Raw genomic sequence first — 13,647 nt, forward strand, 5'->3', positions numbered from 1 at the left:
AATAGCTGTAATTCAGTTGAAGAACCTATGGCATACAGAATTCCTTTCAGAATCTGTGATTTTTTTCTCCTGTAGAAAATTAAGTTTATTTGACCAGAAACTCTTAAGGCCATTCTGTTAGCATACAAGAGGAGCAGTGAGAGATCGTCTCTGATGTTATTCACAAAGGCAGGTTATAACCGGGAGAGACCAGTGTCCTCTTCAGGCTCCCCCTGTAGTCGATGAAGAGAGAAAAACTCTTCCGAGCGAAATTGAGAGGCCTTAAATTTCGGTATTTAGCTCTGAACTGCCCCAAGGAGGAGCGTATGTATCACAGACCCTGTGATACAGGCTCATCTCCCAAGGCAAGGGTTGGTCTTTGTGAATCTGTTGTCTTTCAGCTGGTTGCCCATTACTTTATGCATAGGAAACACTTCTACGGGAAGAGAGTCTGGTTTTATTCAAGGAACCCCAAAGTGATACAGGGTTAAAGCAGCATTCACGCCAAGGGACATGGGCATAGAGTGTGTCAATGGTAACAGAACAAAGCCAAAAGGTAAAGAAGTGTACGCTAAATTTTCTTATTTCACAGGCAAGAAGTATATCCTCAACCTTTCCAGCATACGTGTAAGAGATTTTCATGCTGCTGTTACCTTTAGACATCTTACACAACCAGCAGTAGTCCACCACTGGGTTTCAAGTACCCAGTATGGTTCTTGTCAAGTTTCTTGTTTGTACCAGCACCCTTGGGCTTTGACCCCAAATTTGTTGTTTTCAAGGTTGTTTTCTGGTTGGTTTTCCCCTTCAGAAGTATTTTAAGAGAAGTTACTCTGTGGGAGGAGGGTGTTTGGATGTGGAGCTGACATCCCCCAGATTCTCAGATTGTCCCTCCATCAGTGGCTGCGGTTCAGACCTGCTAAACTTCTGTGCTTGTGCAAAGACCAAAGGTGATTGCTCCAGGATAATTTTGTCAAAAATCCTGGTATCCCACCACAGGTCTGTGACATTTCATAACTGTACAAAACTGTACAACATACGTAGCATGCAGAAATACCAGATCTCGTCTTGACACAACACAGTAGGTCCACCTTAATTGAGCAGTTGGGAGAGACAAATATAGTGTCCCGTTCTTTCAGAAAGACAGAGATTTATGCTTTTAAGTGTGAGTAAAGGATGGGTAATATCCACCATGCCCATTACAGCTTACAGGGAAAACTATGCCACAAAGTGTCAGATTTCAAATGTTTCCAAAAGGATCCAATGAATTTGTCAGGAAATCTCAGTAGCCAGCATTATAGGAAAATGTAACGAGCAAGCAGCTTCGATACAGAACTTTTTAAATTTAAAATTGTCCTTATTTTTTGAGCACCTGTCTTATTCAGCACTGTAAAATTGGCTCATTGCAACAGCAGTTTATACTTGGGGATGAAGATGCAGTATTCCTTATTCTCTATCATGCTTACACAATTAATTACATAGGTTTAGACTGGCTTGTATATATGATTATTTGCTGGAGTAATGTATAACAAAATTAACAGTGTTAAAAATTACATCGGTGATGTTGATGTTTGGGGTAAACTCACAGTGCAGAGCATGGACAAATAGCTGGACAGCCTTTCTCCCCTTTGATAATGGGAATAACAGTGATCATAAGTCTCGTTTTCCATTAGCCACATTGAAAATGTATTCTAGTTGCCATTTATAAATTTATCTTCTGATAATAAATGCTGTTTAATGGAAAAAATCTCTTTCTTCTTTATTGAAGGTGGGTAGCTCAAAATCGGAGTAAGTTTCACTATTAATACCCCATTTATTGTTTAGTTTGAACTTTGATCGGGAAAGGTCAGTGTGTGAAACTGCATCTTCCACAGCAGACAAGTTGAAAGATCGTTCAATAAATCCTCCCCTAATCCCACATGCTCATCCATATACCTGTGCATATAAACCCCAGCACTTCCACATGCCTCCACCTATGTGCAGGTAATAAGTCTATTTAAAAAAAAAAAAAAAAGGAAGAATTGGAAATAAACACTGTAAAAGAAAATACTACCTTCTTAAGAAACCAGCTGGTATTACTGTATTATGCCTTTGCCTGTGATTTATAACCGGAGAAGTGCACAAAGAAATTAAGAAATTTAAAGTTAGTTATATTTTCACAGTTCCATTACAGTGTAACAGTTGTTGTGTAATTTACGCTTATGAGGACAAGCCCATTGGTACCTCGAAAAACGCTTAAATTCTGATCAATTTCCACAGTGAATCAGGTTTTAGTACACAAATATAACTATAAGGATACTGCATCTTTAGAAATCAAAATACCTTGAAAGTATTTTACTAGTAACAGTTTAAATATTCTGTAATATATGTGATAGTGGAAAGTATTTTCAAACTCACATTTTTACATGGGGTGTAAATAGGTTAAATGAAGTACATTTTAAAAAATCCTTTAGTTTTCATTAGGAAAAATGGTAAGATAATGCCTTGCAAAGTTTAAACACAAAACGTCAGAAGTAAATTATTCTGTTTTGTCAGAGCATGTTTTCTCTGCAAAATGGAGTGGCCACTTCTTTGCTGTTTTGCAGATGGTGTGCAATATAGCGAAGTCATACTGAGTCCTTCAATGTCGAGTAAGTCAACACTCAGAATGTCTTTGACTGAATAAAGGAAAAAAACACTTAATCAAAATGAAAACCATATGAAAGGTTTTCGTTTTTTTGTATTGGGCTTTTTTTTTTCCTTTCTGGCATTTTACAGTGAACTGCAGATACAGTAACGGCAAACTCATTTGATTCTTTTGAATTTGAATTCTTCTCTTTTGATTTTATTCTTTCTTCTTGTATTGCCCTGACTACAATGCATCTTGAATAAAGGTTGCGGAGCTGAAATAGGCAGCTGTTCTTTGCTGTTTCGGGGGGAGTTTAGTCTTCTAGGTGCAGTACCATGTCAACAAGATCAATTGTAGCAGGACAGTTGTGACATTTAAAATGCACACACACTTCAGCAAGATAGCCTAAAACCTATTTTAAAAGATGAAACAGAAACTGAAAGTGCCTGTTATTAGAACTGATGGGATGTTCCTATACTTTTACACAGCAATAACTTGTGGGATTCTGTTAACAATAAGGTGAAAATGAAATTTTACTTGGAGAACAATAATGCAGCACAGAAACAAACACAAAGTGCCATTTGTATTTTCACATGTTGAGATATTGTGTTAGAGATTTTAGTTGTTTGCTCAGATAACATCTGTCATATACTTGTAAGAAGAAAATGATACTTAGTTTACAAATGCGTCGTATCCATATCGATTCTCAGTAGGTGTGAATGGAGGTCATTGTCAAGCAGTGCTTTAGGGGATTTCTTCCTAATTTATGTCTGATGTGCCCATCTGTCTAGGATATTCTCTAGTGAAATAATCCAAAAACCAGCAATAAGCCCAATGGAGCTTTTTTAGGGTATATGGTAGAGGGGGGATTCTCTTGAAAAATCCTCTGCATTGAAATTGGGAAACACAAGAGTTCACCTTATGTCTCCTTTCTATTCGTCATGTAATGCTCATAGTGTTTCATATCATCTTAGGACTGGTTGACTTCAGGAGTGGTCAAAATATATCACTTCTCTTTCTTTTGGGGACAAATCAGTGAAAAATTGGGGGCTGTCAGTGAAGAGACTGTTTGAATAGCAAACAAGAAGTTGATATTTGCAAAGGAGGTTTTTACAGTGAGTGACCTAAACATTTGCATCAATAGACTAATTGATCTTACAAGAAAATGACCAGCTGTGACTCTTCCACTCTTTTTTTTCTCATTTTTTTTTAATCTGATAGGTTTCTGTAAAATAAAAAAAATATTAACTGCTGCTAATGGATTCTTAAAATAGCAGTGTAATGTCATCCCTCATGCTTCTTCTGTTTCTAAAAATGAATTTATTAGAGATCAAAATGTAACTGGTTGTCCTAATACCTTTGCCAAGAAAGATTGCTTTCTGTCCTCTAAATTTGTACCTGTCATTTATCTGGGCAGAATTTTGTGTTTGAAAAATTCCAGATTTTGCCTAGAGTTTTGCTGACATTGGTGGGTTGCTGCTGGAGTGGGAGGATGGCTGTTTGGTTTTTATTCACTGAGACAGGATTGGGTGTGCACGAAGATGCTCATATACAGAAGAAAGTGCAGGTGCGGAAAAAAAGCACGTAAAAACTAGACGTTTATGCAGGTCGATTAATCATGTGACAAGACCGCTAGTTTAGTAACAACTTACTTTTAAATGTTAGCCACTGGTGGAAATAAGCCCATCAGAACATGCATATACTTATTCTGTCATCCTGAACTTAATCTCCAGATATTAAGCACATAAAAGAACACAATTCATGCTGGGGATTTTAGGAGGGCACCAGGGAATGTGTCATCAGAAGGACAAAGGAAATATTAGTTTCTTACCTCGTACCTGAGCTGTTGTTGGAGAGGAGGGTTTGGTTCTTTGTTCCGAAGCGGCAACGCTACAAGGAGGCACCCTGAGAAACTTGTGGTGTTGGGAGGTTTGGCTGACGTTAATTCTTGTGTAGGAAAGGGCACCTTGTCTTCGCCATCCCAAAATGAGCCAGGCCTTTGTTCCTTCATTCTGAAGAACAAACACAGAGTTGGGTTTTTTTCTCAATTCTCTTAATTTGCCAGCATACCTCTGTAGCAGTTTGTGTGTACTGACTTTAAATTATAAAATAAACTGAGTTGCCCTTGTCGGAATTTTTCGATTATTCAGTACACAGTTGTTCAGTCCTCCAGACAAGCAAAACTGGGGATGCGAATTTTAGCTATTATGAAAATAAGAATAGAAAAAGTTATTTGAGGTCCTATTGTTCATATATGTTCGTATATGTTACCTGCAACATCTTCCCCAGTTCAGTCTCAAAAGTTTCAGTGAGCCAAGCTGCTGTAAGAAAAGAGGTGAATGTTGGTTCACACATTGACTTGCTAAACCTTGCACCATGCTGTGACCTCCGCCTTTCAAAAAAAATGGTTCAGTGTCTGGTAGGGGACCACAGGTGATGGCTTTAATGGATTGTCATAAGCATGAAATACAGAAGTGGGTTCAGATGCTGCTAGTCTCCCTGTCCTTGCCTTTCTAGATGTTAAGAGCTTCTTTGGAAAGACAGTTTGAACCATAATCTTCACAGCTGAACTAATCTTTTTCACAATTCAGAGTTCATGTTGTCATTTCTGGTTTCAAGCTGTTTTTCACTGCAACGTTTGCATCTTTTTTTCATTGAAAAAAAGTCACGGTTTATTTCTTTCCTTATCGTCCTATACATTGTTTTCTTGGTAATATAAGCTCTCCACTGAACACCTACACAGTATGCTCTCTTGACCTGCTGTCTATCCCTAAAAAGTTATATCTCCCATTTGCACTTGGAATAGAATATAGACAGAGATAGTAATGAATTACTTAAGTTTCATGCACCATCAGCCTTAAGACCTTCCACCCACACACACAGACATACGAATTCATACACTTCAAGTGAAAGAGAGATTTGGATACTGCTATCAACATGTGGGGTCAAAAATACCATTACATTGGAAAGTTCTTTCAGATGTGTTTAGGAAGAAACAACAGTAATGAAAAATAGCACTCTTGGCCAAGTCACTTATGGAAGAAGCAAATTCCCCCGTGGCATTAGTTGAATAAAATCCCGAGGATGGGGTTGCATTTGGCCCCAAATTTTTCCTTCTAATCAGGTTGTTACCATTGTGTGTACCAATGAGTGTTCATTTGATCCTCCTGTGTAAAAATACAAAAACATCCCTTAGTTTACAAAGTGATTAATTTGGGACTGAAGCTTCACAGCAATGGAATTAGTATGTACGACACCTCAATCTTTTTCCTGGATAAGATGCAAAAGGGAGGGTCATTATCAGTAACCCCATAGAGATAATAGTGGCAATAGAGGTCCTACACTTCCACAGACTAAAAATACCAGTGCTAGCAAGCAAGCATATTAGTTTCTTCAGTCTTTTCTTTTGCCTTCTTTTCAAAAGCTTTTTAAATGCAAAAATTACTTTTCTTCAAAAATAAAAGTAATCATCTGAAGATCTAATTTCCCAATTGTTTCCTCTGCATTTATATACTATGTAGTGTTTAGGCAACACCTATGTTATAAGTTTATTAATATTATGTAAGTGTTGTTCTTGTATTTATGTATAGTGTATGTATTGTAAATATACTCAGAGCTTTTTTTCCTCTTACTGTAAAATGGTGATTTTTGCCCTATGATAATGTAAAGGGAGTCCCCCATGAAATTCTGTTAGAGGATGATTATTCCAGTCTATTCTCAAAGATTTAAATGAACAAGTGTTACCGTTTTTAATGGTGTCTCAGACATATTTTGTTGGTGCATTGCTTTTCTGTATTCAACTTTCCTATGAATTGAGCTGTGAATTGAAATAGAGTTTAAACCTTTAAATGTATGCATTTGTATAATTATCTGAATGGAGGCATGAAGGTTAAATAAAGCATTTTGTATGGAACAAACCCCCTAATTATTACTGTGGATGACTCAAACCTTCTGGAATACCCAGTTATTAACTTTTTTAAATTAAACCTTTGTTAAAAAATCTTTTCTATAAACATACAGTGATTTTTGTAATGGAATGTTTGCTTAAGAAATGGATTTTACTTGCTTTTCTGATTTTTTAAAAGCCAGCGTATAGAGTAGACATTCTTTCTCCTTTCACAGTGTTTGTGCATCTGCGGCAAAGCTGGAACAAATAAAATAGCACTCAGCAGTATAAACAAAAATGTCCTGGGATGATATAAAAATATTTTGCATTGCTATATAATCTGAGTTCCCCTAAGTACTTTAAAAAGGAGTTGTATGTGTGGCTCTCTCTGCTTCTTTCTTTCTCCTTTCCCTGTGTTAAGGGAAGCTGGCACAGTTAATGTGCGGCATGCTTAAGGTTCCTCTGCAGCCCAGAGAGGATTTGTTCACCGTGTGCCCATGAAGTTGGCCATTCCACAAAAAAGCTTCTTCTATGTTTGACATAAGTCTAGGACAACTGTGGATGTCAAGTCTGAGGGTTGGAGCTGCGCTTGGTCCTTCCTGGTGAAATTTCTCCTTAAATGTGAATTTCCCCTTTCCCTTGCATTTCCGTCCACTTGCTTTTAACCTATACGATCATTTATCTAATAAAAACCGTAGTGTTACATGGTTACAGGCAGAGAAACAAGTAAACAAAGTGATTTGATTTGGAGACCTCTGAGCCTTATCAAGAGATGTGTCTAAACCAAAGCTGTGCTAGAACAGATCTTGAATCTCTCAAACCGCTGATGAATTGAAAAATCAGATAGTCCTACTGGCCCTTACAAAGCACTTTTGCTTTCCACACAATAAGTTGTTTGTTCCTCCTCAGCGTCCTGTGTGTGTTTAATATCATTTTTTTCTCCCAACAGTGCCATAAGCATAAAACGCATCACTGCCTGTTTAGTCTGACTTCTCCAGCGAACGCCCACATGGTCCATTGCCCTGACCCATGGCCTGTTCCTGAAAAGTTATTTCTTCCACTTGCACAAACAACAGCTCAATTGTCATCTAATCCCTTCCCCTCGCTTTTTTTCCCCTTTGTTATTGAACGGTCTGTTTGGAGTGAAAAATCAGCGCGTGGTGTTTGGTACACCGTACGGGGCACGTCTGGCTCTCTGTGAGCGTGACGAGGAGCAGCCGCTGGTAACCACCTTCAACTTTGCACATTGAGTTGCTGAATCAGATAAGCCCGGTCCCCTCTCTACGTGCAGAAACAATCGCATTGGCATCGCCCTTGAACCTGGGGAGACTGCCCGCCTCCCGAATGGAGCTCTGGCAGTGCAGACTTTCACCCATGGATTTATGACACTACTCCTCCTTGCCAGCCTGCAGCAATAGGGAACCACACCCATATGGGAGGTTTGGCTGAAAGATCCGCTCACTGTATGCCAGCATGCTGCACAGCGACCCGGTGGTGTGAGGTTTTGGTTGGGAGTTGAAAGGGTGAGGCTAGGGGAGCCAAATTTCAGTGGTCGCTGAGGATTTGTCCTTTCCAAAGAGGAGCCAGCCCTGTGGGGCAGACTGCTCATGGACATAATCTTCAGCAGTGCCTGTGGTGCACACTGTGGAAACATGTCCCTTACCATCCTTGCAAATCAGGTAAAGTTACACCCTCTTAACAGATGAAGAACCAAGGGCAATCAACTGAAGCTGGAGTGGATTAGTAGTTGAGCAAGAAATGACAGAATCACAGAATGGTTGTGGTTGGAAAAGACCTCTGGAGGTCATCTGGTCCAACCCCCCTGCTCACACAGGGACACCTAGGGCTAGTTGCCCAGGACCATGTCCAGAGGGCTTCTGAATATCTCCAAGGAGGGAGACTGCACAACCTCAGCCAGGGCTCAGTCACCCTCACAGTAAAGAGTGTTTCCTGATGTTCAGAATAGTACCTCACATTTTCAGGTCCTTCCTCTCACACTTTGGCCATTAGGCAGAACGGTCTCCCTCATTCAGGTTTTGACCCAGTCCATAACTGGCCACGTTTTTTTTACCCATGAGTATTTTCCCTGAGGGGCCCCGAATAGTAGCAGTAGCCGCTGCCCTTCCTGTTGAAGCATACTAACGGAGGCATTTACTGCCTCACATATTTGTCTTAGCAAAAATATATAGCCCATAATAACTAGGGCTGCCACTTACGGAGGAATGAATAACCAGATTTAGCCAGTAAGCTCAAACACATCAATATATTTTATCCTTCATGTTTTTGTTTATATCTTTGCACAACCTTACTCACAGGTGTACTGTGCCCTTTCCTGGTTATCTTTCTCATTCGCTGGGGAAACTGATCTATAAAATCTCCTTGTAAAATATTTCAAATAAATTCCTTTTTTTTTTTTTTTCCTGGGGTGACTTCTCTACTCTTGTATTTTTGGGCCTCTACCGAATATTAACAGACAGAAACTAACAATAAAGTCCAGAAATTACTCCAAAAGCAAACAGCGAAACCAAGACACTTGCAAAGCTCTATAAATCTCTGCTGAGCTCAGGTTGCTGTTTAATCTTTATATACAGGTACGTCTCAAGGTTATCTGTTCCTGAGGGGTTCTCTGGAGGCTTTTGTGATTTGTCATCTGCTCAGCTTCTTATCAGTCAAAGGTATTTCCCCTTGTAACATTTATTATGGGCTGCCCTCTGTGTTTCGTACTAATGCGACGCCGTGAAGAGGCTCTGGTATGCAGTCTGTAAGGAGTTATTCAATTTCCCTCTCCTGTGATCAATGGCATCGTAGATGTGACACGTGGCATAGCGTACGCGGCACTGCTGATGGCTGAACACCGTCGCTGGGTACTGAATGAAAACAAGGAAGCCTGCAGAGCTGGAAAGGAGTTTTCTGTCTCCGTCCCGTGGTCTCTGGCTGGAAAAGAAGTGTAGTTAAATACACTCACACTGAAACTTAATGCATATATAAACTACTGCAAATAGCATAAATAAAATAGCCACTGTAGCACCTTCACTACCACACTGGGTCTCATTTTCAGGGGGAAAAATCTCAACCCTTTCCACCAGTGCGAGTGTGGCCATCCTGCCGTGCTGTTTCATTTCAGCAGAGGCAAATCCAGCCCTGGCTGATGCAACCGCACGCCGCTACATCTGAGGATCTGGCACACTTGGGTGAGGAGCATGCCGAAATTGCTTCATCACCAGGTGTTATGGTTTGAGAAACCCACAACAATTTATTGTCATTTAGACAATATTCTATCACCCGATGCCCCCTCCCCACCCGGGAAGGGGAATCGGGAACAAACAAGGAAACCCAAGGGTTGAAATACAAACAGATTTAATAGAATAAGACTAGATAATTAACATTAATAGCACTAAAGAACCCATAATTATCCTGAAATCAATATAAAATATACAAGGATTATACTCAGCCAATTCTATCAGTAGGAAGCTGTGCACTCCCAGCAGTGGACAGCAAATGTCAAAAACTGCAAGTGCTACAGCTTCGGGGGGAAGGGAAGGCCTCAGGGGTCTGACACTGGGGCAAGAAGTTCTCAGGATGGCAGCCATCGCAGAAGAGAGAGAACTTCTCAGCAAACTTTCTAATTTATATTAAGTGTGATGTTCATGGTATGAAATAATCCTGTTGGCCAGGTTTGGTCAAGTTCCCAGGTCTCATTCCTCCTCGTCCCCGCATCTGGCTAACTCAAAAACACTGAGACCTTGAAACCCACACACCATAGCTGGCTATAAAGTAAATATTTTCACAAATTCAGACACTAGAGTCTTCTAAAAGTGCAGTTTTCCCTAGCATTAGAAGAGGAGTTAAGTCCTGTGTCAATCAAACCACGACACTGGGATGGCACAGAGCCGATCTGCGTGTGGCCAAGGCCCAGCCAGGAGGGGATTTCCTGGGAAACAGCTTCCCCTCCTGCCTCCACAGCCTGCTGGAAACGTGTTGGAGCCGCCGAAAGAGAGGGCTGGCTGCTGTGGGTAGTGGGATCCAACTGTATCACTTTATCCTGCAGATAAAGCCACTTTAATTCCTCATTTGTTCTTAAAGACTGGCTATGTCTATGTTGACGTCAGATGTCTGACTGGTAGCATGTATAAGCATGCAAGTATGTATATATATCTGTTTAGTACATACATACATATATATGCACACACACAGGTGTGCGTGCACTGTATGTGTATATACATGCATGTACTGACTGGCTCCTTCTAAAGGTAGTTGGGGTACCTCTATGAATTCATGCCTGTGGCCACCAGGAGCATTACTGGGAATATCTTAGGAGGCAGGTGTCCTTGTAACTACGGAAAGGCTGAATAGCAGTTTTTATAGAATCATAGAATCGTTTGGGTTGGAAGGGACCTTTAAAGGTCGTCTCGTCCAACTCCAGGGGGAGTTGCAGGAGCAACAAGCAGGGACATCTTCAATCAGGTCAGGTTGCTCAGAGCCCTGTCCAACCTGACCTTGGATGTTTCCAGGGATGGGGCATCTATCACCCCTCTGGGCAACCCATGCCAGTTTTAAGATGTTAGAACGGAAAGGCCAAGGGGAGGAAGAAAGTGTTCAAACTCCTTCTATGCCTGTCCCCCACACCTGAGCTGGTGCTCCAAGGGGTGACCCATAGCCCCAGGTGCCCCCCAGACCTGACCTGTTCTCACCTCCCCCACAGGCAGCATGAGCTCAGCCTGAGCCCAGACTGCAAAGCGCATCTGGTAGGGGACAACATGGCACCTCCAAATAGGGACACCAGGTCACCCAGACAGCCGGGGTCCACGCACACAGCACCACCACCATGGCACCCAGGCGTGGATGGAGACAGACAAGGAAGATGCGGGGCCCCAGGGGACAGCGGGGACACAAAGCAGAGGTTTTAGCCTCGTCCATATTAGGGTCTTCGTCTTGGATTCAGGCTGGTGGAGGGGTTTGCAGATAAGTGATGTGAGCGGGAAACCAGGGGCTGCTCCTCAGGTGCCTCCTCTGTCCTCTGGCAAGCAGAGGTCTGGTACTTTCCTGCTTCCAGCGGGAGTTACAGTGTGGAGGAAGGAGCTTCATGGTACTTGAAAATGAGTAAATGAAATTAAATTGATCTCTGTACACGCAAATTGGTAACATGGCTGTTTCAGTCAGCTGGTGAAGTACGCAATCTGTTTCTGAGGCATTTTATAAAAAATTAGAAAAGGCTGGTAGAGGGTTTCTGCAGAGCTTTTTGGTTCTGATTATTCATTTATTTACAAACGATCATTTATACCATCTGGGGCTTTTCAGTGTAACTGACAGTAAACTCTGAGGTTCCCAGGACTCTACAAACGTGCCAAGAAGGGAAGACTGCAAAGGCTTTTAGAGCAAATAAAACAAAGGAAGAAAAGCAGCCCGTTGTGACGAGGCGGGGGGAGGAGAACATGAGGACGGGGCCCTTTTCCTTTCCTCAGCCTTGCTTTGTTTCCCGTTTTGTTTGACATCTGTAATCAAAGCCTCAGCACCTTTGCTTTAGTTATAATAACTGCTGTAGCTATTACATGAGCCTCCACAGATGTACACACAACCCAAGTTTCTAGCCTCCGGCACTGACCGCTCCCCAGACAAGATGCTTGTTCCTGTACCACGGTACGTGTGATTCTGCAAGTTTCATTTATCACAAAGCAGCAGTACAGACACAAGAAAAGTACAGCGGGAGCCAGGGGCTCAAGATGAGGTTTGGCACACAGTACATCAACAGCAGAAAAAGCTTATTCCTTGAGCTTTCATCCCAAACAACATTTGGGAAGATGAATGTAACTCAGTCACGGTTACTGCAAATTAAAATAAATTAATAACCTGCCAAGTGTGGGACAGAAGTGCTACGGTTATGGGGTTTTTTTGTGGGAAAACTAATGTAGCCCTTTGGGACTGACAGCTTTAGTTTAATTCACATTGATGGCTGTGCACCCATAAACTTTAAGGAGGTTTTGGGGCCCAAAATATTTTCCTTGACTATCCTAGCAGGGAGATTATGGCTAGGAAGTAGGGGCAGAGTTGCCAGCAATTTTGAGCTTTTTCATTTCAGATTCAGCTCAGAGCAGTAGTCACCAAAAGTTAGTTCACCGGCCATAACTCACAGGAGCGATGGTGATACCCAGTAGCTGGATAGCCACTTACCAACGACTCAGTGGAAGGTGACTCCTCACTGTAGGAGGCAGGAAAGCCTTAATAAATATATGAAACCAAACTTTTTTGTCTTTTATTCCTTTTTATTTCTGATTTGGGCTTCTTCTGGTGGATTGAAAGACTGTCTCTGCAGCTCAAGACAGCAGGGCTGGGGTGCAGCCCCTGGTCCCGAAGGCACAGGGTGAAGGGCGGCCTTCACTGGGTGACCACCCCTATGCTGTGGTTTAACGGCACCCAGCAGCTAGGACCACGCAGCTGCTCGCTCACTCCCCCCAGTTGTGATGGGGGAGAGAATTGGAAGAGTAAAAGTGAGGAAAAATATTAGTGGAATTAATTCACTGCTTCCCATGGGCAGGCAGGAAAGCAGGGCTGAGTCACGTGTAATGGTTACTTGGGAAGACAAATGCCATAACTGTGAACATCCTCCCCTTCCTTCTTCTTCCCCCAGCTTTATATACTGAGCATGACATCACATGGCATGGAATATCCTTTTAGTCACTTGGGGTTGGCTGTCCCCAGCTGTGCCCCCTCCCAGATTCTTGTGCCCCCTCAGTCTACTTGCTGGTGGGGCGGTGTGAGGAGCAGAAAAGGCCTTGATCGCTTAGCAACAACCAAAAGCACCAGTGGGCTATCATACTATTCCCATCCCAAATCCAAAACATAGTACTATACCAGCTGCTAGGAAGAAAGCTAACTCCATCCCAGCTGAAACCATGACACCTTATTAATGGCTGGCCAAGTCCATGCTGCATAACACATGGAGCTCTTTTGGACCCTGTGTGCGCATACCCCTCTGCCACTGATTATATTCTCTGTGTTTTCCTGCCTTCAGAGGATCTGGGGCAGAGACTGGGCTCTGCTGTGGGCCACCGCCACAGTCCTGGGTTTGTAGCTGCAAGAGGAGGAAGGCTGTGCACACTCCAAAGTGTGGCAGTAGGGCATGGAGCCTGCGGGGATGGCGTGGGAAGGCGGTGGAAGCAGCTGGGCTCCATGTCCTGGT

Source organism: Charadrius vociferus, unplaced genomic scaffold (genome assembly GCF_000708025.1).
Source record: "Charadrius vociferus isolate BGI_N301 unplaced genomic scaffold, ASM70802v2 scaffold604, whole genome shotgun sequence".
Taxonomy (NCBI): Eukaryota; Metazoa; Chordata; class Aves; order Charadriiformes; family Charadriidae; genus Charadrius; species Charadrius vociferus.